This window comes from Felis catus, chromosome A2 (genome assembly GCF_018350175.1).
Source record: "Felis catus isolate Fca126 chromosome A2, F.catus_Fca126_mat1.0, whole genome shotgun sequence".
In the NCBI taxonomy this organism is placed as follows: Eukaryota; Metazoa; Chordata; class Mammalia; order Carnivora; family Felidae; genus Felis; species Felis catus.
The window spans coordinates 8771466-8798801 of record NC_058369.1 but is presented as its reverse complement, the minus strand read 5'-3'; positions in this window follow the sequence as shown (position 1 = coordinate 8798801).

The following is a 27336-nucleotide window of genomic DNA, read 5'->3' as shown; positions in this document are numbered from 1 at the left end:
TTTCTTTATTTTATTTATTTTATGTAAGCTCTACACCCAACGTGGGGCTTGAACTCACGGCCCCCAAGATGAAAAGTTGTATGCTCTACGCAGTGAGCTGACAGAGGCGCCTGCTTGTGTTAAAAATTCTCGTTCCCCCTTTTTCCTCTCAGCATTGGTAGTAACATTCTTTTTTTTTTTTTTTTTAATGATTTTTTTTAAACGTTTATTTATTTTGAGAAAGAGAGAGAGCCCTTTATTCTGAGAGAAGGTGCAGGCTGGTGGAAATCTGGGATGGCACTCGGGGTGGGTGGGGTGACGAGGCAGTCGAGGCCTTTCTGGAGTTGTAGGTCTCATTGCCTTGGGCCTGTTCCTAGGCCTGGTCTTGCACGCCCGGCGGAGGTGCGCTCGGTATAAATCACGTCCGTCGAGAAGTCTGTGAAAGTCCAGTTCTGTGTCCTGGAACCGGGTCAGTGAATGGGGGGGTCATCTGGGTCAGAACCTTAAACTGAACCCTGCTGAGTGTCCTCACTTGGGAGCCTGGAACCCTGAGGCAGGGAGAGGTTCCCTTTGCCCCAGGGAGGGGAGGGGAGGGGAGGGGAGGGTGTGCAGGGCTCCCGGAGCGCATTCCTGTGGCTGCTCGGGTGTCCCTCCCTTCCCTCCGCGGGGACTGACCCACTCCAGGGCTTCTGTCTCCACCGGGACAGTCTAGACCGGGGAACCTTCTGAAGGTGGCTTTCCTCGTGTCCTGTGGGACGCGGGCTGCTCGTCCCTGCTGAGCCCAGTTTCTCTCCTGGATTCCTTTGTTGATGGAACAGCGCAGCCCTTGGGCCCCGGTTTCCCCCGGCACTTGGGCCCCTGAACTGTAAGCTGGTGGAGAGAGACGGTGTGAGGCAAGGGGGAAACTGCGGGAAATGCATGTAGGATTTGTGTTCCGTTTTACTCAAGGCAACCTCACGGCGTGAGATGAATGTGTTTAAGTTCTCAGGTCATTTTTCTTTATTTTTTTTAATGTTTATTTATTTTTGAGAGAGAGAGAGAGACAGAGTGTGAGCAGGGGAGGGGCAGAGAAAGAGGGAGACACAGAATCCGAAGCAGGCTCCAGGCTCCGAGCTGTCAGCACAGAGCCCGACGCGGGGCTCCAACCTGTGAACCGTGAGATCATGACCTGAGCTGAAGTCGGACTCTTAACTGATGGAGCCACCCAGGTGCTCCCCGCCCTTTTTAAGTTTTTATTTATTTATTCTGAAGAGAGATCACGAACAGGGAAGGGGCAGACAGAGAGGGAGAGAGAGGATCCCAAGCAGGCTCCGTGCTGCCAGTGCAGAGCCCAACTCGTGAACTTGAACTCATGCACCATGAGACCATGATCTGAGCTGAAAGCCAGAGTGGACTTGCTGGCCGAGCCACCCAGCCACCCCTCATTTTTCATTTTTGGGTCAGTTTTTATTTGTTTGCATTCTTAGAGAACACTGACATTCAACCGGCTAGAGCAGCCGAATTTCTATTTTAATTAATGTGAGGAAAACCACCCAAAGCTTACGTAAATCTTTGAAAATCCAATGCATGTCAGGAGCTAAACTGAAAGTTTTTAAAGCATTAGAAAATGCTACTCGTTCCTGGAAATATCCCAGGTGTGGTATAGGGGAGGGACAAACTACACGCCCCATGTCGTGTTAGAAAGAGACTTGAGAATTTTCATCTTGGATGGTTTGTGCTTTTGTAACTGTCAGTGTTATAAGGAATTAAATCTTAGAATGGCTTCTTATGTATGCAGGTTAAAAATAGAGCCCCTGGGTGGCTGAGTCATCAAGCATCTGACTTCGGCTCAGGCCATGATCTCATAATTCGTGAGTTCGAGTCCCGCATCAGGTAAAAACAAGAGCCCTGGGTGAGGCCCTCTTCTCTCTCTCTCTCTCTCTCTCTCTCTCTGCCCTTCTTTCTCTCTCTCTCTCTCTCTCTGCCCTTGTAGGATTCTTTCTCTCTCTCTCTAAAAAAAAAAATGTTAAAAATAAAGAATAGAAATATATCTTTATTTTATTTTGTTAATGTCTGTTTCTTTATTTTTGAGAGAGATAGCAAGGAAGGTGCAGAGAAAGACAGAGGACCCAAAGCAGGCTCTGCCATGAGAGCCCGATGTGGGGCTCGAACTCACGACCCCGAGATCAAGAGTCGCGCTCTCCACCGACTGAGCCAGCCAGATGCCCAGTGTTTCTTAATATCAGTAAGACAAGCAATTGCAAATTCTTTGCTGGGTTCGTTCTTGCAGCCAGTGGGCGGGCTCCACATTTTTGGATGTTTGCCGAGAGCTTACGCCTCACCCTGCCTTCTGCTGCCTGTGCTTCTGGCTGGACGAGCCGATGAGAAGGCCTGAGTGGTCTCGCTAGAGCAGGCAGGAGATTCCAAGCAGAAAAGCCCCTGTCTGTGTGCCGAAATTCTTACCCCTGCTCTACTCCCCAACCCCAGTGAAAACACAGGCCAGGCTCTTTCCTTCCTTCCTTTTAAGTTTATTTATTTATTTTGAGAGAGAGAGAGAGAGAGAGAGAGAGAGAGAGAACAAGCAGGGGAGGGGCAGCGAGAGAGGGAGAGAGAGAATCCCAGGCAGGCTCCATGCTGTCAGCACAGAGCCCGATGTGGGGCTCGAACTCACGAACTGTGAGATCATGACCTGCGCCGACACCAGGAGTCCGACACTTAACCGACTGAGCCACCCGGGTGCCCCTCTTTTCCTTGTTCTCTGAAGCCATTTCAGAGCGGAGATCTCTGTTTGGGGAGTCATGAGCCTTCTCGTCTCCTTTGTGTATGGGTGAGTGCGTGCATGGGACCCCCGCTATCAATCTGAGCCACATGTCTACAGGTGACCATAATAGTTGCCGCGGGGAGCGGCATGTCCAGCCATGACCATGACCGGTGGTTCTGTCTCTTCTTGCTCTGACTTGCTCACCTGCTCTGCTGGCTGACAAGGGCACGTACCGTGGGCTGCCGGGTGCCGGGGAGCCCGTGCCGTGACCTATGCTGCCCTGTGTTGCGTTGGCGACCCCATCAAGCCTCAGTTCTAGTTTTAGGCCTCTCCCAGTTGGCAGTTTTGAGAGTTCCTGGGAATTTGGGAGCAGGAGTATGGAGTTGGGGCTCTCCTCAAAGTGCTCCTGGGTGGATGTCTTTGCCAGTGTCTGTCTGGGTCTTAGCAAGAACCGACAGAGGCTGGGTTGGCCCCGGGTATACCCCGGGGACTGGGTGTAGCAGCTGAGACTCCACCCTGTGTGAGAGGAGGACCCAATGGGGGCTGCTCCTGAAACAGCTGCTGTTTAAAAAGAGAGAGACAAGGCGGCGTCTGGGTGGCGTGGTCGGTTAAGCGTCCGACTCTTGACCTCCGCTCAGATCGGAATATCGCGGTTTGTGAGCTCGAGCCCTGCGTTGGGCTCGGTGCTGATGGCTCGGAGCCTGGGGCCTGCTTTGGATTCTGTGTCTCCCTGTCTCTCGGCCCCTCCCCTGCTCATGCTCTGTCTCTCTCTGTCTCTCAATAATAAATAAACGTTAAAAAAAAAAAAATTCAAAGTAGCTCTTGTCTCTACATATCCTAAGGCCATAATCCAAGGCCTCGCCAGGAGACTCCTTATCTTTGTCAGGGTTTCAGACACTACGGATAGTCACAAGGGCACTCACTTCACTTCCCAGAACATACAGTGCTGGCCTCTCCAACGAGGCATTCAATGGAAGTTTCTCCATCCCTTCTAAGTCTCAGGGTGCAGGCCTCATAAAGCACCATTACGACTTATTGAAATAAATTCAGATTAATTTACGAAAGACGGTCTATGCCTGTCATGAGTCAGTCATCAGGTGTGAAAATTAAATGTGTCTGTCTTCACCTTTTTTTCCCTAGTACACTGTACTTCTTTTTAATGTTTATTTTTGAGAGGGAGAGACAGAGCACGAGCGGGGGAGGGGCAGAGAGAGAGACACACACAGAATCCGAAGCAGGCTCCAGGCTCCGAGCTGTCAGTACAGAGCCCGAAGTGGGGCTCGAACTCACAAACCGCGAGATCATGACCCGAGCCCACGTTGGACGCTTCACTGGCTGAGCCACCCAAGTTCAAGAATATTCCTATCCAGACAGCTGAATCCGATGACTTATAATGGCATGGAATACTTTAGAATCCTATGACCAACTGGGCTTTGTTAAAAGTTTGATTTCCACAGGCCTCCCGGCCTCTCATGTTTGGTGGTTGGCTTCGAAGAAAAAAGTTCTTCGCTGTTTTTAAAATTTTTTTTTTCAACATTTATTTATTTTTGGGACAGAGAGAGACAGAGCATGAACGGGGGAGGGGCAGAGAGAGAGGGAGACACAGAATCGGAAACAGGCTCCAGGCTCTGAGCCATCAGCCCAGAGCCTGACGTGGGGCTCGAACTCGCGGACCGCGAGATTGTGACCTGGCCGAAGTCAGACGCTCAACCGACTGCGCCACCCAGGCGCCCCTTCGCTGTTCTTATTATGAAAAACTCCTGCAGACTTGGCCTTCTGCCTCATGGGGTGCTGTAAGTGATGGGTAATAAGAAGGTGAAAAAAATGTTTCTCCCAAGGAGTTGAGGGTCTTCAAATTGCAATATTTGTGTCATCTGCACTGCATTTCTGTCATTTCCCGGCGCCCTGTGGATCCTGCTGTTAGAAATAAGGTGGAATGTGATCACAGTGAAAGTGGGCCCACAACTTCCATGTGTTTGTCATGTTGCCACAGTTTCGAGGAAGTGTGCAGAGAGAGTAAGTTTCTGATGACCGAGTCCTAAAATAAATGTTTGGAGAAGACAGAATCATATGTAACCTTCCTATAGGTGGAGGGTAGTTCCCCAGTGCTGTCGGTCTCCCCCATCCACTGAACACATACGTGGGATGTGTTAGGTCCCACTGGCCGGTAAAGATGTGGCTGTGAACTTCCCCCTGGAGGAATGGGCTTTACTGGATCCTTCACAGAAGAAACTCTACAGAGATGTGATGCGGGGAACCTTCGGGAACGTGGTCAGAGTAGGTAAGGGCGACGACTTAACTTTACCTTGTCAATCCGCGGACAGGTGTTTCTCCGTTCACATTGCTCTAAGATGTGGAATGCGGGAAGGGAGGACGCTGGTAACTAAATGAGGCATGGAGCAGGGCGGGGGGACAGCGCCTGGGTGACTCAGTTGGTTAAGCGTCTAACTCTTTTTTTTTTTTTTTAATTTTTTTTTCAACGTTTATTTATTTTTGGGACAGAGAGAGACAGAGCATGAACGGGGGAGGGGCAGAGAGAGAGGGAGACACAGAATCGGAAACAGGCTCCAGGCTCCGAGCCATCAGCCCAGAGCCTGACGCGGGGCTCAAACTCACGGACGGCGAGATCGTGACCTGGCTGAAGTCGGACGCTTAACCGACTGCGCCACCCAGGCGCCCCTGCGTCTAACTCTTGATCTCGGCTCGGGTCAGGATCTCACGGTTCGTGAGCTTGGGTCCCACTTCGGGCTCTGTGCTGATGGCTCCCATCCTGCTTGGGATCCTGTCTCTCCTTCTCTCTGCCACTCCCCAGCCTGTGCTCACCCGTGCTCTCTCTCTCTTTCTCAAAAGAAATAAACTTAAAAAAATTTTTTAAACAAGGCATGGTCACAGCGAACAGATGAGAGAGAATCTAATAATTTTTCTCGAATCTTTTCTCGAATCTAATCTTTTGGAATTGTTTGGCTCTGCATTTCGGAGGAAAAAAGGGAAGATCGTGAATTTGAAGATCAGTATAAAAGCCAGGGGGGAAACTAAGGTGAGTTAACTCACAAGAGATAGCAGTGTCTCATGTGATGATAGTTTAGAAGAAGGAAACGATGCGGCTGGGTGGCCCGGTTGGTCAAGTGTCTGACTCTTGATTTTGGATCAAGTCATGATCTCATGGTTGTGAGGTCGAGCCCCATGTCAGGCTCTTCGCTGGTAGTACAGAACCTGCTTAAGACTCTCTCTCCCCAGGGGCGCCTGGGTGGCTCAGTTGGAAAAACGTCCAACTCAGGTCATGATCCTGCGGTTTGTGAGTTCAAGCCCCACGTCAGGCTCTGTGCTGGTGGTGTAAAGCCTGCTTGAGATTCTCTCTTTCTCTCTCTCTCTCCCTCTCTCCCTCTGCCCTTCCCCCGGCTCACACTCTCTCACTAAAGGAGGGAAGGAAAAAAGGGCAACGCCTGCTTCAAATTTGGTGATTCCTAGAAAATTTTCACCCAGAATACTTTCTTATATGTGACATACTTATTCAGTGCTTGCAAAATAGTTCACTCGGAAATGGTATTAATAAACCCTACATGTGAATATCACTCAGTTTTGATAATAGCACGATGGGTGGATGATAATAGCACGATGCTCTAGCATTCCTTCGAGGTGGTTTGAAACAATTTAGACAAGGGGAAAACCTACCCTTTGGGTATAAATCATAAAAATGTAGTCCAGGGGTGCCTGGGTGGCTCAGTCAGTCGAGCTTCCGACTTCGGCTCAGGTCACGATCTCGCGGTCCGTGAGTTCGAGCCCCGCGTCGGGCTCCGTGCTGACGGCTCAGACCCTGGAGTCGGCTTCGGATTCTGCGTCTCCCTCTCTCTCTGCTTCTCCCCTGCTCGCGCTCTGTCTCTGCCGCTCTCTCTTAAAAATAAATAAGCATTTAAAGATGTAGTTTAAATACCCTTCTCATACATACAAAATTTGTTAAGGAAGAAGTCATTACTAACGTCCTTCTCATTTTTTATAGAAGTCATACAGTAGAGAGAGTCTGTGAAAGTCAAGAGGATCAGTGTGGAGACCCAAATCTCAATCTGAGTGCATGTGCAAGAATCCTCATGGGTCATTCATCCCTTAATAGTCACATCAGATGTCCCACTGGCTGTAAGCCCTGTGAGTACCAGAAATATGGAGAGAAGCCATACGAGTGTAAGGAAGGTGGTAAAGCCTTCAGTTCTCTCCAGTATTTTGGAGGGGGGCGGAAGAAGAAATCACAAGGGAGAGCAAAACTGAGAAAGTTAGGACTGTGGGAAAGCTTGATGTGGTCCACAGCCTTTTCAAAGACACATGGAAACGCATACAGAAGATGCTCCTTCGAAATGTAAGGAAGGGGGAATTTCAGCGATTCCACTTCATTGAGAACGCATAGAAGGACTCACACAGGAGAGAAACCCTAAGAAAATAAACAACGTGGGCAAGCCCTTAGTTCCTACGCTTGCTTGCAATTAAACGAAAGAACTCATTCTGGGGACAAACCTTATGAATGCCAAGAACGGGGGAAAGACTTTTCCCAACACCAAGCCTTAGAATTACACGAGAGGGGCGCCTGGGTGGCTCAGTTGGTTCAACATCCGACTTTGGCTCAGGTTAAGATTTCATGGTTCCTACGTTCGAGCCCCACACTGGGCTCTCTGCTATGCACAACAGAGCCCGCTTCGGACCCTCTGTCCCCCCCCCCCTCCCCCCCCCCCCGCTCTCGGCCCTTCCCCACCTCTCAAAAAATAAAAAAATAAACATTTAAAGTGAAAAAAAAAAAGAATGTGGGAAGTCCCATCTATCCATCGGTTTTTCAGACACACCGGAGAATACATACTGGAAATGGATCATGTCAGTGTCAGGCAAGTGGGTTAGCATTTCATATTCATGTTTCCTGTCCAAGGCATACATGGACTCACACTGGAGAGAGAACCCTGCGAATCTGAGCAGCGTGGCAAAGCCTACGCAGGGATTGCAGTTTGTGACAAGCACACAAAAGAACTCACACTGGAGACAAACCTTCGGAACGCGGGAAAGCCATCATTTCTCGTGCCAACTTGAAAGCGCCTGTGAGGGTGAGCCCGGGAGCGACACCACGTGACTGTGCAGGATGTAGGAGAGCCTTGTGTCATCCTAGTCCTGCCAAAGGCATGAAAGGACTCACCGGGTAAAAACCTCTCCTGCAAACGGTGTAGGAAAGACTTCAGCGGGCGCACGCGCTTAGATGTGAAAATTCTTCCGGAAAAGAAATAGACATGTAAGTAACATGACAAAGCTTGATGCGAAGGAATCCCTTTGTAGAGTTCCAGAAAACTTTCCACACGGAAGACTTGTTATTAAAGTTGCATGTGGGGGCGCCTGGGTGGCGCAGTCGGTTAAGCGTCCGACTTCAGCCAGGTCACGATCTCGCGGTCCGTGAGTTCGAGCCCCGCGTCGGGCTCTGGGCTGTTGGCTCAGGGCCTGGAGCCTGCTGCCGATTCTGTGTCTCCCTCTCTCTCTGCCCCTCCCCCGTTCATGCTCTGTCTCTCTCTGTCCCAAAAATAAATAAACGTTGAAAAAAAATTAAAAAAAATAAAGTTGCATGTGTATTGTGTTTACTGAGCCTCTTCCTTAAAGCACACCGTCGCAGGGTGCCTTTCTCCTAATTACTCTCAGAAATGAATGTGGGGAGGAGGGAATTCTGAGTTGTCTTTCCACCACAGCCCCTGAGAGTATAGGTAGTTTTTTCCCCCCTTTTATCAGTCACTCATATTTTTTCTTTCCCTGTAGAAGCCTGTTGGATCCACAGGGGAATTGAAGTCTATTGGTCATGAGTAATTCGGTTTAATTTTTTTGTAATGTTTTGTTTGTGTGTGAAAGGGCCATTGAAAAATTAGTTTGGTATTTGTTGGTATTTTCTACTGGCCGGGTGCAGCAGTTCCTGAGTATCCTTACTCCATTGTACGTGTGTACTGTACTTTTCTTGCTGAGAAAGCTCTTTTTTTAGGTGATGGATATAGGAGCCTTTTTTTCATTTTCCATGGTAACAGCCGAAATAAAGTTTTGCGTATGGCAAGTATAGTGTCATGTGGACTTGTGTTTTCATGCTAATTTCTCCGTGGCCACACCAGGCCGGGGGCTGGGAGCTGTGAGGGTGACAGGAGCAGTGGGAGAACGGATGTCACGGGTCGAGTCCCCTCAGCCACAGCCATCTACGCTGTTGCATATTTATGAGATTTGCTGGCTTGCTTATTCACACAACACTTACAAATTGACTAGTTTTAAACGAGGAAAGAAATGGCTCCAGAATTCATCAAATAATAGTTATTTCATTCGTGTCTCTCTCCCCAGAGCCCTTTACCCATAGAGCCTACGGCAATCTTCTGGGGGCGCCTGGGTGGCTCAGTCGGTTAATTAGGCTCAGGTCATGATCTCACCGCTGGTGGGTTCGAGCCCCACGTTGGGCTCTGTGCTGACAGCTCAGAGCCTGGAGCCTGCTTCGGATTCTGAGTTTGTCTCTCTCTCTCCCCCCTTCCCCCACTTCCGCTCTCTCAAAAATAAACAAAAAAATAAAAAAAAAATAATAAAGTATGTTTGTAAACAAAGGGTCACAGGTCCATGAGTAGGTTCGCAGCCTCATGCCAATGCCCCCGACCCAGGGAGGACCTCAGACCCTGTGTGTGAACCCCGCCTGGCCTGGCCCCTCTTCCCCCGAACAAGGGAGTCGCTCCACCGGAACGGACTCTGGACGCCTGTGTCCCCACGTTTACAAGGAGCTGCAGGAAGACGCCACGGTCCCCCTAGGGCCAGGACCAAGTTTTGTTTAAAAGCAAACGTCCCAGGAGGGGACAGCTTCCCGACCACCTAGAAGACTGGTTTTCGCAAGCAAGCGGACCGGCTGCCCTGCTGTCACTCAGGAGCGGAGGGGCGGGTCCTTGCGAGCGGTCCAATCAGGGCCGCGGCAGGGGCAGGTGGGTGTGGCGACGCCCCGCAGCCCCCTGGAAGCTCGAGGCCTGGCTCCGGTTCGCTTCTCACCTGCGCTTAAAAGGTCCCGGGTGGCTCTGCCGCAGCGTTAATCGCGCAGTGACCTGCACCTGCCGCGGGAGCAGCGGGCACGACGCCGGGCGACCCGAGAAGCCGGGAGATGGTGAGTGTGCGGGGCCGGGTGTGCCAGGACGGGGCGGAGTCCCCGAGTCCCCCGAGTCCCCGGTGGCGCCGCTCCGACCTCAGTCCCCCTCCGCGCGCGGCCTGCGGGCCGTGCGGGCAGCCGGGACCCCGCGGCGTCCTGTCTCGTCACTGCGCGCGGCCGCGTCTCTCCCGATCCGTGCGGTGACCACGGGGGGAGGGGGGGAGTCGTCAGGGGACAGTCGTGACTCCGTCTCCGGGATTCGTACGCGGGAGGTGCTGTGGTCTGTGGGGTCCCCAGCCCTTCCTGTCTCCCCAGGGGCGCCCGTTTTCTCCGGAGTGTTGCAGATGTTGGGGAAACAGAGTCTCAAATCCACGACCCTGTGCCCCAGCCTGTCCTTTCCTTGAACTGGCAACAAATGCTTAATTTCCCAAATCCGGCTCCGCCTTCCCCCCTCCCCCCTCCAGTTCACAGCCTCAGTATCAACTATGTGTCCTCCGTGGTGTATTTCAAACAGACAACAGTATTTTAATTGCTTATCGTTTTCACACAGTCAGAGTGGATGGCTTCTTTTAAAAGGTTTATTTTGGGGGGCGCCTGAGTGGCTCAGTCGGTTAACTGGCTCTTGATTTCAGCTCAGGTCATGATCTTATGGTTTGTAGGTTCGAATCCCATGTTGGGCTCTGCGCTGACAGCGCGGAGCCTGCTTGGGATTTTCTCTCTCCCTCTCTCTGCCCCTCCCGTGCTCACTCGCACTCTCTCTCTAAAAATAAATAAATAAGCTTTTTTTTTTTTTTTTTTTTTTAAGGGGGGGCACCTGGGTGGCTTAGTCGGTTGAGCGTCTGACTTCCGCTCAGGTCATGATCTCCCAGTTGACAGGTTCAGGCCCTACCTGGGGCTCTGTGCTGACAGCTCAGAGCCTGGAGCCTACTTCGGATTCTGTCTCCCTCTCTCTCTGCCCCTTCCCTGTTCATGCTCTCTCTCTCTGTCTCAAAAATAAGTAAACATTAAAAAAAATTTAAAAGAAAAAGGTTTATTTATTGTTTATGGATATTTTACATGAGGGGAAGCAGAGTCTATCCACCTGGAACTACAGCTGTATGAAATCCTTGTGCCCCTCCGGGCCGGATCTTTCCAGAGCTGAGCTATCTTTTGGAACCCTGAACACCCTTTGAAACTTTCCTGGGCGATCTGTCCTCACAGCCCCGCACTTTCCTGGGTCTGTCCCATTGAAAACATTACATTCACTCTTTTAAAGTCTCTGTTTGACAATACATGTACGATGTATTTAATCAACGAGTCTTGCAAAACAGTATAAAATAGGTCCAAGGAGGCAAGAAAGAGGAGAGTTTCCGAAAGTAGTATTACATTGCATGTGTTAAAATTTCTTGTTTTCTAAAAAAGATGATAAATAAATAAAAATAGAATTTCTGGTTTTCTTTTTCTTCCCCTAGGCGGGGAGTTTAGACTGGCAACACCAGAGCGTTCAAGAATGACTGTTGAACAGTTTCTTGCTGTGCAAATAATAATGAATTAATATCATTAGTTTCTGAACGTGGGAGACACTTGTGGGTTTTCTTGTTAGAAAATACCTTACAATTTTCTTGTCTCCTTTTACGTAATCACTGGGTTTGAGGGATTTTGTTGGAGTGTTTGGACACTGGGTTTGTGTCCCTTAAAATATCACTGTGTGTGGGGGGGCGCCTGGGTGGCTCACTCGGTTGGGCATCCCACTTCAGCTCAGGTCATGATCTCACGGTTCACGGGTTTGAGCCCCGCGTCAGGCTCTGTGCTGAGAGCTCAGAGCCTGGAGCCTGTTTTCGGATTCTGTGTCTCCCCCTCTCTCTGCTCCTACCCATGTGTGCTGTCTCTCTCTCTCTCTCAAAAATAAATAAACATGAAAAAAAATATATCAGTGGTGGTCTAGAGCCACCCTACTGGGGTCACAGGCATGCAGTCAGCGTCTTTAAGGTAAGATCCCCTCCTGGAACCTGCAAAGTACCTCGGGGCTCGTATCTTTCTGGGGGGCCTCTCCTGCAGGTGTCCTACCTACTCACACACACCTGAGAAGTACCCCTTTCTACTGAGAGAAAGCACAGAGCCCTGGAAAGCTGGGGATAGAAGTACACCAGGTGGGGAGGTGACACTTTTTCTGAAGTTATAACTGTTGTTCCCTGGGGCCTTTTCTTTCTTTCTTTCTTTCTTTCTTTCTTTCTTTCTTTCTTTCTTTCTTTCTTTCTTTCTTTCTTTCTTTCTTTCTCTTTCTTTCTTTCTTTCTCTCTCTCTCTCTCTCTCTCTTTCTTTCCTTCCTTCCTTCCTTCCTCCTGGGGCCTTTTCTTTCTTTTTCTTTCTTTCTCTTCCTTCCTTCCTTCCTTCCTTCCTTCCTTCCTTCCTTCCTTCCTTCCTTTATTTTTCTTTCTATTTATTCATTTTTGAGAGACAGAGCACAAGCGGGGGAGGGGCAGAGAGAGAGGGAGACACAGAATTCCAAGCAGGCTCCAGGCTCTGAGCTGTCAGCACCGAGCCGACACGGGGCTTGAACTCACAGACTGTGAGATCACGATCTGAGCCAAAGTCGGCCACTCAACCAACTGAGCCACCCAGGCGCCCCGCCCCCCGCCCCAGGGCCTTTTCTAAGCATACACTGGAGTTTTGCATGTGCACAGAGCAGGTGTACTCAGAGTGCAAATTGTTTACATTGAGAAAGTCTGTGAAAGTCCAGTTCTGTGTCCTGGAACCGGGTCAGTGAATGGGGAGGTCATCTGGGTCAGAACCTTAAACTGAACCCTGCTGAGTGTCCTCACTTGGGGGCCTGGAACCCTGAGGCAGGGAGAGGTTCCCTTTGCCCCGGGGAGGGGAGGGGAGGGGAGGGGAGGGGAGGGTGTGCAGGGCTCCCTGAGCGCATTCCTGTGGGCATTCCTGTGGCTGTTCGGGTGTCCCTCCCTTCCCTCCGCGGGGACTGACCCACTCCAGGGCTTCTGTCTCCGCCGGGACAGTCTAGACCCGGGAACCTTCTGAAGGTGGCTTTCCTCGTGTCCTGTGGGACGCGGGCTGCTCGTCCCTGCTGAGCCCAGTTTCTCTCCTGGATTCCTTTGTTGATGGAACAGCGCAGCCCTTGGGCCCCGGTTTCCCCCTGCACTTGGGCCCCTGAACTGTAAGCTGGTGGAGAGAGACAGTGTGAGGCAAGGGGGAAACTGCGGGAAACCCAAGTAGGATTTGTGTTCCGTTTTACTCAAGACAACCTCGCGGTGTGAGATGAATGTGTTTAAGTTCTCGGGTCATTTTTCATTCTTGGGTCAGTTTTTGTTTGTATGCGTCCCTGGAGAACACTGACACCAAGAGGCCAAAGCAACTGAATTCTTACTTTAATCGATGCGAGGAAAACCAGCTAAAGCTTACATAAAACTTTGAAAAGCCGATGCATTTAAGGAGCTAAACTCAAACCCCTAACGCATCAGAATCTGCTACCCATTCCCAGAGATATCCTGAGGGTGACACAGGGGCAGGGCAGATTGTTGATGATGTGGGATCTTTGAGCACAATGGCCCAGAAAGAATTCTTGAGACATTCTGTGGTGCAAAAAGGTGGTTTTATTATAGCGCGGGGACAGGACCTGTGGGCAGAAAGAGCCGCACTGGGGTTGTGAGCAGGGACTGATTACATAGGTTTTTTAAAAATATAATTTATTGTCAGGGGTGCCTGGGTGGCGCAGTCGGTTACGCGTCCGACTTCAGCCAGGTCACGATCTCGCGGTCCGTGAGTTCGAGCCCCGCGTCGGGCTCTGGGCTGATGGCTCAGGGCCTGGAGCCTGTTTCCGATTCTGTGTCTCCCTCTCTCTCTGCCCCTCCCCCATTCACGCTCTCTCTCTGTCCCAAAAATAAATAAACGTTGAAAAAATATATATATAATTTATTGTCAAATTGGCTTACGTACAACACCCAGTGCTCATGCCAACAAGTGCCCTCCTCAAGTGCCCATCACCCATTGCCCCGCCCCCACCCTCAGTTTGTGTTCTGCGTTTAAGAGTCTCTTATGGTTTGCCTCCCTCTGTGTTTGTAACTATTTTTTCCCCCTTCCCGTCCTCCCTGGTCTTCTGTTAAGTTTCTCAAGATCCACATATGAGTGAAAACATACGATACCCATCTTTCTCTGACTTATTTCACTCAGCACAGTACCTTCCAGTTCCATCCACGTTGCTGCAAATGGCAGGGTTTCATTCTTTCTCATTGCCAGGTCGTATTCCGTTGTATATATAAACCACATCTTCTTTATCCATTCATCAGTTGGTGGACATTTAGGCTCTTTGCATCGTCTGGCTATTGTTGGAAGCGCTGCTATAAACATTGGGGTGCATGTGCACCTTATATAAGGCTTTCTATCCTATGCAGGTTAAGGTGACGTTAGGGCTTCAGGAGATTGGGTCTATAGGTTCCTGGAGTTCCTGGAGGTCTATTATTAGGACCGTGTTTTTCTTGTAAACCATTCAGACAGTTGCAAACTGTGTGTGTGTGTGTGTGTGTGTGTGTGTGTGTGTGTGTGTGTGTGTGTCTGTATAGAGAGAGAGAGACTGAGTGTGTGTGTGTGTGTGTGTGTGTGTGTGTGTGTGTTAAGGGGGTGGTGGTTAAGGGGTGTCAGCTCATGTCTTGCCCTCAGCTTGTTTTTAGCCCTCTCCTCCGTAATGCTGTAACCCAACGAATGTGAGTTTGCTCTTTGGTGGGTCATAGGGGTAGAGGCTCATCCGGGGGGAGCTGTCACACAATGGAAACTATTTGGAGCGAATAAGATCACAGGGAATAACTTCCAAAGCCTGGGCTCCCCGGCAAGGGTGAGAGTGGGTTCCTTTTATTTAGAGTTAGGATGGGTGATTAAAAAAAAAAAAATAGAGTTAGGATGGGTGGCTCAGTCGGTTAAGCGGCTGACCTCGGCTCAGGTTATGGTTTGGTGAATTCGAGCCCCGCGTCGGGCTCCGTGCTGACAGCTCGGAGCCAGGAGCCTGCTTCCGGTTCTGCGTCTCCCTCTCTCTGCCCCTCCCCAGCTCACGCTCTGTCTCTCTCTCTCTCTCAAAAATAAATAAACACTAAAAAAAAAAATTTTTTTTTAAATATTTAGGGTTAGGATGAATATCCAGAAAGGGGAATTTTTTCCTCGTATGTAGAGGTGGGCACAAGGTTGCACATGCATCTGGACGCGTGATTATACATACAGTGTGTTGTTAATGAGGTTTGCGCTCCTTCTCGGGCAGAGAGTTTAACATTATAAATTGTTTTTGTTTAATTTTTAAAGTTTATTTATTTTGAGAGACAGGGAGAGCGAGCGAGCGTGGGGGAGGGGCAGAGGGAGAAAGAGAATCCCAGGCAGGCTCCACGCCTCCGGCACAGATCATGAACAGTGAGACCATGACCTGAGCTGAAGCCGAGTCAGATGCTTAACCCATCGAGCCGCCCAGGCAGCCCCACATGTCTCTGTTTATTTTAAATAAATCTGTAGATAGCAAAGTCTAACCTAAGAAAACTTGCTGCCCGTAGATCCTGGATCCCTCCAGCACGGTTACACCAGCCCCACCCCAAACACACGGTGTTTATCATTTCTTGAACTTTTGGTTAGTGTTTCCTTATATAAAAACAGCCATCACAGGGGGCGCCTGGGTGCCTCCGTGGATTAAGGGTCTGACGTCGGCTCAGGTCACGATCTCGCAGTTCGTGGGTTCGAGTCCTGCGTCCGGCTCCGTGCTGGTAGTGTGGAGCCTGCTTAGGATTCTCTCTCTCTCTCTCTCTCTCTCTCTCTCTCTCTCAATCTCTCCCTCCCCCCTTTCCCCCACCTGCATGCACTCATGCTCACTCTCTCTCAAAATAAATGAATAAACTTAAAAAAAAAAAACAACACCCAGCCGTTGCAAATGCATATTTTTCTTATCTACATTTGGCCTTGTAATGAGAAGCTGGACATTTTCTTGTTGTTTGCGGGCTGCTTACACCGGCCCCCCGCCCCCGCTCCCCCCACCCCCCACTGGGAAAGCTGATGAGAACGTCTGGAAGCCCCCTTCTCTGGCGCTGACTTCAGACTCAAAATCGCACAAACCCCGGCCTGCCTGTGTGCAGAATCTTTGCTCCGGCCCCCCCCCCCCCCCCCCCAGGGAAAGCCCCAACCAGGCAGCTCCTTTCCTGGCTGTCTGAAGCCCTTTCACAGCTGCCTGCGAGGCCGGCCCTTCCTCCCCCAGGGATGCCTGTCATGTGGGTCCTGAGCTTTCCCCTACTCTCTCGGGGTGTGTTTGTGTGTGTGTGCCTGTGTGCCACGTGGGTGTCATTCTTTTTTTTTTTTTTTAATGTGTATTTATTTTTTGAGAGAGAGACAGAGCATAAGTCGGGGAGGGGCAGAGAGAGAGGAAGACACAGAATCCGAAGCAGGCTCCTGGCTCTGAGCTGTCAGCACGGAGCCTGGCGCGGGGCCCAAACCCACAAACTGTGAGATCATGACCTGAGCCAAAGTTGGACGCTCAACCAGGCACCCCAGAGGCAGCAGTCATTTAACTAGAAAAAGAGAAGAAAGGGTGAAAGGCAGCCAGTAGATGGGGGCCTGAGTCCACGCTCCTTGACCCCAGAGGACTCTCCAGGACCTTTAAGCACCTCTGCTGCTTCTGCCCCTGCCTCTACTGCAGCCAAGATGCTGAGCCTCCAGGTAGAGGGCACGACACTCAGGTGCCCCTGTGGCACAGCAGAGGGATTGGTTCCACTTGATTTAAGTCCAGGGCCCTGAAACCCTGCAGGGCAGCCAGTGGTCTCGGGAGAGGCTCTGGAGAACCCTGAGGCTCCCTGGAGGAAAATGTTAAAAATACCCGGGTAGAGAGGACACCCCCCTCCCCGGAAGTATATCCAGCGATGGGAAAAAACAAGACAGAGAAGGAAGCAGAAGAAACAAGTGTTGAAATCAACAAGGTCTAAAATTGGCCCAACCGGAAATGCAACGTGTAATAAAAGAATTTACGCAATAAAAAGGAGAAAAGTACCCTGCTTGGCCCTCGGGGCCTCTCAGAGGTGGCTTCTGAATTCAACTTGCTAATTTAGGAACCCTCCTGCACCTAATCAGTGGTAGGGTCAACTCGCAGTGACACCCGGGGACCCCGCTAAATTGTAGCAAGATACCCGGATCATCTTTGGGGAGTTACTGAATATCATACAGAGGACAAGAGAGTATGACTCACCTTAATCATCAGAAAACTACTGTCTCGGGGCGCCTGGGTGGCACAGTCGGTTAAGCGTCCGACTTCAGCCAGGTCACGATCTCACGGTCCGTGAGTTCGAGCCCCACATCGGGCTCTGGGCTGATGGCTCGGAGCCTGGAGCCTGTTTCCGATTCTGTGTCTCCCTCTCTCTCTCTGCCCCTCCCCCGTTCATGCTCTGTCTCTCTCTGTCCCAAAAATAAATAAAAACGTTGAAAAAAAATAAAAAATAAATAAAAAAAAGAAAACTACTGTCTCGCCTGACTTCCCTGTGGTCATACCACGGTGTCCTGAAATATCCTTCACCAAGCAGAGCAACTCTGACCGAGCAAGGAATGAATTAAATTTAAATGAAGTCTTCGGCACTTGCAAATTTTATTTTATTTCTTTGAAGATTTATTTGCGGTAGCTTTTGAAATTTTTATTTTTTTATTTTACTTAATTTTGAGACAGAGAGAGAGAATGGGAGGGGCAGAGAGAGAGGATCCCAAGCCGACTCCGCACTGTCAGCATGGAGCCCGGCGTGGGGCTTGCACTCAACAAACCGGGAGACCGTGACCTGAGCCGAAATCAAGAGTCGGGCACTTAGGTGGTTCCGGGTTCTGGGGGTGGGGGGTGGGGGGGGGTGGGGGCAGGCAAGCGGGAGCCAGGGCCTGACCACGTGGGTCCTGATGCCTCCTCCCTTGGTTTCAACACCAGGTCGCAGTGATCTGTGATAGGCTTCGCTATCCTTGGAACTGGATTACTGTGCCTTCCAGGCGGCATAAAGCCTTTTCCTGCGTTTCATACCCTTGGGAATGTTGCTGCATTGGCCAGTGTGTGCTTTTTAATGGGACCCCGAAGCAGCTGAAGAACATGCTTGAAACAATCAGATGGCTTTGCATCGATTATTCTGCTTTTTGTGTTTCATATTTACCTCGTGTGCTGCTCTCTGGTGGCACACGAGGGGACCGGCCTTATTATTCTGCATGTTGCAGTTCTCGTCAATGACCTGGTTTAGCCTGTCCTCCATCCCGCTCGCAAGGGATGCGAATTAAAAGCTGTTCCTCTCTCTTAAGTTGAAAATCAGAAATTCTTTGAAAAGAGCATTGGAGGGGCACTTGGGGGGCTTAGCCAGTTAAGTGTCTGACTTCGGCTCAGGTCACGACCTTGCGGTTTGTGGGTTCGAGCCCCGCGTCGGGCTCTGCGCTGACAGCTCAGCCAGCAGCCTGCTTTGGATTCTGTGTCTCCCCCCTCTCTCTCTGCCCCTCCCCTGCTTGCACTCTGTCTGTCTCTCTCTCAAAAATAAATAAACATTAAAAAGAATAAAAGTTGGATGCTTAACCAACTGAGCCACCCAGGCGCCCCCCAAATTTTTTGATAATGATCAGAGAAGTTCCCTTCTGAGGTTCTGTTCTCTTGACGACCGTCGTCATGGAAACAGAATATTGCCTTACAAAAATTGCTTCCACTTCTTTCAGTTGTCTTAAAAACAGTAATATACTTATATTCCTTTGGCGGCTTCCCTTTTTCTTCTAGCTTCATTATGACACAATTGGCAAATAAAATGTGCATATATTTAAGGTGTACAACGTGATGATACATACATTGTGAAATGATGATCACAATCAAGCAAATTAACACATCTATCCTGTAGCTAAAAGAGAGAGAGAGAGAGAGGAAAGAAATAATGGCTGGAGACGTCCCAAATCTTGGGAGAGGCAGGGACACCCAGGTAAATGAAATCAAGTGTCACCAAATGGGTTCAACCCAAAGAACACTTCACAAACACATTATGATCAAGTCACCAAAAATCAAAGACAAAGGATTCTGAAAGTAACAAGAGGAAAGTGACTCATCACACACAAAGGAATCCCAATTAGACTATCGGTGGATTACTCAGCAGAAACCTTACAAGCCAGAACAGAATTGGATCCCTATATTCAGAGTGCTGAGAGAAGAAACTGTCAACCAAGAATGCTTTTCCTAGTAAAGCGTCCTTCAGAAACGAAGGAAATATAAAAACTTCCCCAGACAAACAACTGTTGAGGGAGTTTTTTTTCTTATTTTATTTTTATTTTTTTTAAACCTTAAAAAAATGTTTTTATTTATTTTTGAGAGACAGAGAATGAGCAGGCGAGGGACAGAGAGAGAGGGAGACACAGAATCCGAAGCAGGCTCCAGGCTCTGGGTTGTCAGCACAGAGCCCGACACGGGGCTGGAACCCACCAGCGGTAAGATCATGACCTGAGCTGAAGTCTGGACGTCTGATGCTTAACTGACTGAGCCACCCAGGCATCTCTGGTTGGGATGATGCCTATCACCAGTAGGCCTGCCTTAGAGGAGATGCAAGAGGGAATTCTGGAAGCTTAAATAAATGGATGCTGATGAACAACGTGAAAAAAAAATGTGGAAGTTTGAAACTAACGAGTTAAACTGTCTTTGTTTTTAAAGTCCTCTCTACATCTGACGGGGGGCTCAAAATCACAACCCTGAGATCACAAGTCAGACACTCTTCCAACTGACCCACCCAGGCACCCCTACTGTTGTTTTTAAGATAAACCAAATTGACAAAACTTTGGCTAGGCTAAGAAAAAAATACAGGAGATTCAGATTACTGAAATCCGAAATGAAAGAGGAGAAACTATATCTGACATCATAGAAATACAAAGGGATTGTTAGAGATTACTGTGAACAATCACACACAAACCAATCGGGTAACCTAAAATAATTGGATGACTTCCTCAAAGCACACAACCTCCCAAGACTGAATCATGAAGAAACAGAAACATCTGAACCGACCAATAGTGAGTAAGGAGATTGAATTCCCAATAAAGCCTCCCAACAAAGAAAAGCCCACGACTGGATGGCCTCACTGGTGAATTCTAATCATTCAAAGAAGAAAGAATACAAATCCTTCGTAAACTCTTGCAAAAAAAAAAAAAAAAAAAAAAACAACAACTGAAGCAGAGGGAACACTCCTAGAGTTCTTTTACCAGGCCAGCATTACCCTGATGACAAAGCTGGACGAATCAATGAGATACACCACATTAACTGAATAAAGGGTGAAAAGCACACGATCATCTTAACAGGTGCAGAGAAAAAAAAAAAAAACAAAAAACCTTTGACAAAACTCAACACCCTTTCATGTTAAAAATTCTCCATAAATTTAGTATTGAAGAAACGTTTATAGATTCTGCATTAAGCGAATTCATGAAGTATTCTTTCTGTGTCTGACTTACTTCATCTGGCATAACGTCCTCCAGATTCATTCAGGTTTTAACAAATGTCGGAATTTTCCTTGCTCTATGAGACCGAATACCATTCCTTTGTCTGTAGACGCCCCACTTTCTTTATCCGGTCATCTGTCAACACTCGGGTCGTTTCCATATCTTGGCTATGGTGTATAATACTGCAGTGAGCATGGGGATACAGACATCTTTTCGAGAAGTAACAAGTGTTGGTAAGATGTGGAGAAAAGAGAACGCTTGGGGAGCCTGGGTGGCTCAGTCAGTTAAGCATCCCACTCTTGGTTTGGGCTCAGGTCATGATCTCACAGTTTGTGGACTGAGCCCTGCGTTGGGCTCTGCGCTGAGAGTACAGATCCTACTTGGTATTCTCTCGCTCCTCTCTGTCTGTCCCCCCCCCCCCCCCCCCCCAATACATAAACAAACATTTAAAAAAATTAAAAAAAAAAGAGAGAGAATCCTCATGCACTGTTGGTAGGAATGTAAATTGGTGCTGCCATTGGAAGATAGTGTAGAGGTTTCTCAAAAAATGGAAAATAGAACTACGATACAATCTAGCAATTTCATTTCTGGGTATTTACCCAAAGGAAATGAAAACACTAATTTGGAAAGATATATGTGCCCCTGTGTTCACTGCAGCATTATGGGCAATAGCCAAGGTATGGAAGCAATGTAAGTATCCATTGATAGACGAATAGATAAAGAAGATGTGACAGGTATAAAATGGGAGTCTAGTTGCCATCTGTCACCATACAAAATTATTACGGTATGGGGCGCCTGGCTGACTCAGTCGGTTAAGTGTCTGACTCTTGATCTAGGCCCAGGCCATGATCTCACAGTCGTTGAGTTGGAGCCCTGCATGGGGCTCTGTGCTGATGGCGCACAGCCTGCTTAGGATTCTGTCTCTCCTCCTCTCTGCCCTTCCCCTGCTTGTGCTCGCTCCCTCCCTCTCTCTCCCTCAAATAAATAAACTTTAAAAAATTATTACAGTATTAATGACTATATTCCCTAGGCTTTACTTTACAACCCTGTGAATTATTTATTTTATAACTGGAAGTTTGTATCTCTTAATCCCCTTTACTGATTTCATGAGTCCCCCTACCCCCTTCTCTGTCAACCACCGGTTTGATCTTTGTATTTGTAAGTATGATTCTGTTTTATTTTCTTTGTTTTGTTTTTTAGGTTCCACGTGTAAGTGAAATCACGTGGTATTTGTTTTTCTCTGTCGGACTTACTTCACTTAGTATAATATGCTCTGGGTCCACTCATGTTGTCACACATGGAGAAATTTTATCCTCTTTGGGGGCTGAGGAATATTCCTTTTCGTCTTTTTGATAATGGCCCTTCTGACAGTTGTGATGTGATATCTCATCGTGGTTTTGATTTGCATTTCCCTGATGATTAGTGATGTTGAGTATCTCTTCCGGCATCTGTTGGCCATCTGTATGTCTTCTTTGGACAAATATCTCTTCAGGTCCTCTGCCCGTTTTTAAATCAGGCTTTTTTAGTGTTGAGTTGTATGGGTTCTTTATGTATTTTGGATATTAACTCCTTCTTGGATATGTTATTTGCAAATATCTTCTCTAACTCAATAATTTGCCTTTTTGTTTTGTTGACGGTTTGCTTTGCTGTAAAAATCTCTTGTTTTCAGTTTCAGATAGTCCTACTTGTAGATTTTTGCTTTCATCTGAGAAGACATCCAAAAAGATATTGCTGAGACCAATGTCCAAGGTTTACTGCCCATGTTTTCTTTTAGGAGTTTTATAGTTTCAGGCCTCACATTTAGGTCTTTAATCCATTTGGGGTTTATTTTTGTATGTGGTATAAGAAAGTAGTCTGGTTTCATTCTTTTGCATGTTGCTGTCCAGTTCTCCCAAAATTTATTGTCTTTTCCTCGTTGTATATTTTTGCTTCCTTTGTCGTAGATTAATTGACCACATAAGTATGAGTTTATTTCTGGGCTGTATTCTGTTCCATTGAGTTCTGTGTCTGTTTTCATGCTGGTACCGTACTATCTTGTTTAGTATAGCTCTATAGTATTATTTGAAATCTGGGAGCATGCTACCTCCAGATTTGTTCTTTCTCAAGATTGCCTTGGCTATTGAGAGTCTTTTCAGTTCCATACAAATTTTAGGATGATTTGTTCTAGTTCTGTGAAAAATGCTAAAAATGCTATTGCTATTATGATAGAAATTGCATTTAATCTGTAGATTGCTTTCGTTAGTATAGACATTTTAATATTATTAATTGTTCCAATCCATGAACATGGTATATCATTCCATTTATTTGCATCATCTTAAACTTCTTTCATCAGTTTCTTATAGTTTTCAGAATACAGAATACAGAATACAGGCCTTTCACCTTCTTGATTAAATTTATTCCCAGGTCTTTTTATTCTGTCCAATGCAATAGCAAATGGCACTGTTTTCTTAATTTCTTTTTTTTGACAATTTATTTTTTTTGACAATTGTTGTGTAGAACTGTAACAGATTGTATATTAATTTTATATCTTGCAGCGTCACTGAATTCATTTATTCTATATTTTTTTTTTCAACGTTTGTTTATTTTTGGGACAGAGAGAGACAGAGCATGAACGGGGGAGGGGCAGAGAGAGAGAGGGAGACACAGAATCGGAAACAGGCTCCAGGCTCTGAGCCATCAGCCCAGAGCCTGACGCGGGGCTCGAACTCACGGACCGTGAGATCGTGACCTGGCTGAAGTCGGACGCTTAACCGACTGCGCCACCCAGGCGCCCCTGAATTCATTTATTCTAATAGTTTTTTGGTGGAATCTTTAGGACGTCCTGTATTTCGTATCATGTCATCTACAAACAGTGATAGTTTTATTTCTTCCTTATCAATTTGGATGCCATTTATTTGTTATCTTTTTTTTTTTTCTTAATTGCTGTGGCTAGGGGCTTCAAGTACTATGTTGAATAAAAGTGGCAAGAGTGGAGGCACCCAGGTGGCTCAGTCAGTTGAGCATCTGATGCTTGATTTCAGCTCAGGTCATGATCCTGGGGAGCCCCCATTGGGCTCCACCCTGAGTGTGGAGCCTCCTTCAGATTCTCTCTCCCTCTGCTCCTTCTTCCTGTTCATAATCTCTAACTCTGTCTCTAAAATAAAAATTTTTTCAGAAGTGGCAGGAGTGGACATCCTTGTCTTGTTCCTGATCTTAAAGGAAAAGCTTTCAGCGTTTTTTCTATTGAGTATAATATTAGCTTTGGGTTGTTTTTGTTGTTGATGTTTTTAAGTAGGCTCCACACCCAACACAGGGCTCAGACTCACGACCCTGAGATCAAGACCTGAGCTGAGCTCAAGAGTCAGCCAGTTAGCCAACTGAGCTACCCAGATGCCCCTATGGGTTTGTTTTATGACTTTTAATTTTTTTTTTCAACTTCTATTTATTTTTGGGACAGAGAGAGACAGAGCATGAACGGGGGAGGGGCAGAGAGAGAGGGAGACACAGAATCGGAAACAGGCTCCAGGCTCTGAGCCATCAGCCCAGAGCCCGATGCGGGGCTCGAACTCACAGACCGCGAGATCGTGACCTGGCTGAAGTCGGACGCTCAACCGACTGCGCCACCCAGGCGCCCCTGTTTTATGACTTTTGTTATGTTGAGCTATGTCTCCTGTATACCCACTTTGTTTACATTTTTTTAATCATAAATGGATGTTGAATTTTGTTGAATTCTTCTGCATCTCTTGAGATGATCATATGATTTTTACCCTTCATTTTGTTAATGTGGTGTATCCTGTTGATTGATTTGTGAGTATCGAACCATCCTTGCATCTCTGGAATAAGTCCTACTTGATTATGGTGTATGATCCTTAATGTATTGTTAAAAATTCTGTTTGCTAATATGTTGTTGAAGTTTTTGCATCTATATTTACCAGGAATATTGGCCTGTAATTTTCTTTCTTTTCTTCTCTTTTCTTTTCTTTGTTCTTTTGTAGTCTTTGGTTGTGGTGTCTGAATAATGCTGGCCTAAAGAATGAATTGGAGAGCAGTCCTTCCTCTTCAATTTTTGGAATAGTTTGAGAAGGATAGGTATTAGATTTTTAAATGTTTGATAAAATTCACCTGTGATATTGTCTGGTCCTGGACATTTGTTTGTTGGGAGTTTTTAAATTACAGATTCAATTTCATTACTAGTAACTAGTCTGTTCAGATTTTCAATTTTTTCCTGATTTAGTCATGGAAGACTGTGTGTTTCTAAGAATTTATCCATTTCTTCTAGGTTGTCCAATTTATTTGGCATATAATTATTTGATAGTAGTCTCTTATAATCCTTTTCACTTATGATTTTATTTGAGTTTTCTCTTTTTTGTTTCTTGTTGAGTCTTGTTAAAGATTTACTAATTTTGTCTATCTTTTCAAAGAACCATCTCTTAGTTTCATTGATCTTTTCTATTGTGTTTTTTTTTTAAAGTCCCCATTGTATTTATTTCTGCTCTCCTCTTTATTATTTCCTTCCTTCTAATAAATTTGGGCTTTTTTTATTCCTTTTCTAGTTCGTTAAGGTGTACAATTAGATTGTTTATTTGAGATTTTTCTTGTTTCTTGAGGTAGGCCTATTCAACTGGAAAATTCCCTCCTAGAACTGCTTTTGCTGGATTCCATAGGTTTTGGAATGTTGTGTTTCCGTTTTCATTTGTCTCAAGGTATTTTTTTTATTTCCCCTTTATTTCTTTGTTGGACCATTGGTTGTTTAGTAGCATGTTGTTTAGCCTCTACATGTTTGTTTTTTCCTTTTTTTTCTTCTTATAATTGATTTCTAGTTCCACATTGTTGTGGCTGGAAGGTGCTTGATATTATTTCAATCTTTTTAAATTTACTGAAAGTTGTTTTGTGACCTAACATGATCTATCGTGGAGAATGTTCCATGTGCACTTGGAAAGAATGTGTATTCTGCTCTTTGGGGATGGAATGTTCTCTATATGGCTGTTGAGTCCATCCGGTTTAGTGCGTCGTATAAGGCCACTGTTTCCTTATTGATTTTCTCTTTGGATGATCTATCCATTGATGTAAGTGAGGTGTTAAAATCTTCTACTATTACTGTATTGCTGCACATTTCTCCCTTTATATCTGTCGATATTTGCTTTATGTCTTTAAGTGCTCCTGTGTTGGATACATAGACATTTACAATTGTTATATCCTCTCATTGATCGATCCCTTTATCATGACGTAGTGCCCTTCTTTGTTTCTTATTACAGTCTGTTTTAAAGTTTATTTTTTTCTGACACATGTACTGCTATTCCAGCTTTTGTTTTGTTTACACTTGCATGGAATATCTTTTGCCATCCCTTCACTTTCAGTCTGTATGTGTCTTAAGGTCTGAAGTATATCTCTTGTAGGCAGCATATAGATGGGTCTTCTTTAAAAAATACATTCAGGGGCGCCTGGGTGGCTCAGTCAGTTGAGCATCCAACTTCGGCTCGGGTCACAATCTCGCTGTCTGTGAGTTCGAGCCCCGCGTCGGGCTCTGGGCTGATGGCTCGGAGCATGGAGCCTGCCTCTGATTCTGTGTGTCCCTCTCTCTCTGCCTCTCCCCCGTTCATGCTCTGTCTCTCTCTGTCTCAAAAATAAATAAACGTTAAAAAAAATTTTTTTAAATACATTCAGTCAATCTATGTATTTTGATTGTCACATTTAGTCCACTGACATTTAGAGTAATAATTAATGGGTGTGTGCCTACTACCATTTCATTTATTGTTTTCTGGTTGTCTTTATAGTTCTCTGTTCCTTTATTTTTTTTTTTAATTTCTTTTTAACGTTTATTTATTTTTGAGACAGGGAGAGACAGAGCATGAACAGGGGAGGGTCAGAGAGAGGGAGACACAGAATATGAAGCAGGCTCCAGGCTCTGAGCTGTCAGCACAGAGCCCGACGCGGGGCTCGAACTCACGGACCGCAAGATCATGACCTGAGCCGAAGTCGGCTGCCTAACCGACTGAGCCACCCAGGCGCCCCTCTGTTCCTTTATTCTCTTTCTTCCCTTGTGATTTGATTACTTTTTTACTGTTTTGTTTGGATTCCCTTCTACTTCCTTCCTTCCTTCCTTATTTATTTTTGTGTATCTATCACAGGTTTTTAGTTTGTGGTTACCATGAGATTCATACATAACATCGTGGATATAGAAGTCTATTTTAAGTTGGTGGTCACTTACATTCAAACACATTCTATTTTTTTTTTTAATTTATTTTTTAATTTTTTTAATGGTTATTTATTTTTGAGACAGAGAGAGACAGAGCATGAACAGGGAAGGGGCAGAGAGAGAGGGAGACACAGAACCCGAAACAGGCTCCAGGCTCTGAGCTGTCAGCACAGAGCCCGACGCGGGGGTCGAACTCACGGACCGCGAGATCGTGACCTGAGCCGAAGTCGGACGCTTAACCGACCGAGCCACCCAGGCGCCCCTTAACCTTTTAATTAATATGTGTCTTGGTGTGGACTTCTTTGGGTTTATCTTGTTTAGGACTTTCTTTGCTTCCTAGACCTGAATGTGTGTTTCCTTCAACAGGATAGGGAAGTTTTCGGCCATTATTTCTTCAAATATGTTTTCTGTCCCTTTCCCTCTCTCTTTTCCTGGGACCCCTATAGCATGCTTGATGTTGTCCTAAGGGTCCCTTAAACTGTCCTCTCAAATCTATGATTATCTTTTGTTTTTGCTGTTCAGTCGGGATGATTTTCACCACCTTGTCCTCCAGATTGCTGATCCATTTTTCTGCATTGTCTGATCTGCTGTCTTTTCCCTCTGGTGTATTTTTCATTTCCTACTTGTATTCTTCAGCTCTGAATATTTCCTTTCTCCTTGTGGAAGATCTCACTGTATTCACGTTCTTCTCCTGCGTTTGATGAGCATATGACCCTTCATTTGGTCTACTTCATCGGGGAGATTATCTCCATCTCATTTATTTCTTTTTCTGAGGTTTTCTCTTGTCCTATCATTTAGAACACGTTCTTCTGTCTCCTTATTTTGCCTGACTCTGTGTTTGTGTCTAGGTGTTAGATCAGCTACGTCTCCTGGTGTTATGTACAAGACATCCTTTGGGGCCCAGAAGTG